General features: G+C 34.8%; 1 long non-coding RNA gene across 1 annotated transcript; it reads left to right on the top strand.

Moving 5' to 3' along the window:
• The first annotated feature begins 825 nt into the window (after positions 1 to 825).
• On the top strand, positions 826 to 1,410 carry LOC118749788. The gene is made up of 2 exons (XR_004994286.1): positions 826 to 1,134; positions 1,196 to 1,410. It is a non-coding gene; the product is annotated as an uncharacterized LOC118749788 (long non-coding RNA).
• Positions 1,411 to 1,708: the final 298 nt, after the last annotated feature.

Below are 1,708 nucleotides of genomic sequence, written 5' to 3'. Positions count from 1 at the left end.
CTACACTGAAAAAATATGCCTTGAAGAAAATATTTATAGGAGAAAATATGCGTTTTACTTCTGCTTTTCTACTACTGCTACAATTTGGTAAAGCATTCTAAGACCAGAAGTACGTACCAGCTTTGGATATTCTGTCAATGCTGTTTAAAACCAACTGCATGTTTTTGAAGGAAACTTGTGGTCATTTTTATTTAACGAACTAAATTTTTATTTGTACAAAGAGATATTTTTATTTCTCAATACCAAGCGCTCATACCAAGGCACATTAAACAGGTAGTATCAGTAGAGCAAAAACAACATTTGCGTGTATTTTGTTGTTGCTTCTGGTATCGAAAGTGTCAAAAACTGTTCTGAATTTTTTCTTCTAAATCAAAGCGTGCCATGTGAAATACAAAAAATTATAAAAAATGAAAAATTGAAATTGGAAAAAATAAAAATTGATGCAACTTTCTTTCCTAGTAAATTTGTTTGCTTCTCGAAGCATTGATCCATCCTTTGCAAGGCCCAGTAATCAGCGGTCGTGCTGCTGAGTTGGGCGAACGTTCCAAAAGCTGCTATTCAATCGCTTGTTTTGTATGGAAAAAGGTTTCACATGCAAATGGATTTTAACAATTCAGAATTTTTGTGAGAAAAAATTAAAAATATTCGACATTTTCGAGACCAAATAATTTGAAAATAAATCAAATCAGCTGCTCTACTGATACTACCTGTTCAATGTACCTTGGCTCATACATATGAAGTAGCTAGCTTTCTATCATGGTGGAATAATACAAGGTGTTGGATATTGACAGCGTTCTCGCTCTAATCCGCCATCTTTGCTCCCTTAGCTATATCAGTGTTTCCCTCTTGAAAAAACTACATTTTATCGCCTTTAAAAAAGTACTAAACTACCTCATTCCCTATTCCAAAACCGATTTGCAATCACTGAACAATTCTTTGACATTTACTCTATTCTTATCGTTGGCAACTGAAAATTAAATTAGAAATTTCAACATTAATTCGGCAAAAAAACATCGGTTTAGAGTTCTCCCCAAGGATTTGTAGTTATTTTGGTCGGTGCTTCCTTCCGCTGCAATTCCGTCTGTGGTTCACTGCCACTGGCCTTGCTTTTTCAACGATATAACTGTTTTCTTGGTAAGTTTAGATGGAAGATTTAAACAAGAACTACGTATTTAACTATGCATCTATTCCCCAGTGATTTTTGCTGCTGCAATCCCGTCTGTGGTTCACTGCCTCTGGCCCTGCTTTTCCAACGATATAACTGTTTTTTTGGTAACTTCTACCGCTAAGACTTTGTTGCTTTTTCCCTTTTCCCTAAAAACATAATAGTGCTACAAAGCTCAATAACAATATGGAAACAAATGTTAATAAGCCACAATAATATTGACAATAAATAAGATTTCACTACGATTGAATTTTCTATTAGTAACAGGGTAGTTATAGTGAATGTTTTATTCGATAACTAAAACTATATTTGATGTTTGTAGCGATAAAAATATGCCTAAATCAGCCAAATACCCTATGTGGGTCGGCTGAATCAGTAAAACGTGACAGTAGTTGACTTTTGAGGTTAATATATCGGTCTTGAGTTGGTAAGGTTTTTAAAAAATCCGCAGCTTCCTTTAAAGCATCGCTGCTAATTGCTGAGAAAACCAGATTGTATTTACCGACATAAGATGTGGTCTTGTACGACTGAAAGGTGGCCTCA

This window comes from Rhagoletis pomonella, unplaced genomic scaffold, assembly GCF_013731165.1.
Source record: "Rhagoletis pomonella isolate Grant_MI unplaced genomic scaffold, Rhpom_1.0 Rhpom_scaffold_00049, whole genome shotgun sequence".
Lineage (NCBI taxonomy): Eukaryota > Metazoa > Arthropoda > Insecta > Diptera > Tephritidae > Rhagoletis > Rhagoletis pomonella.
This window is presented reverse-complemented; position numbering and strand designations above follow the sequence as displayed.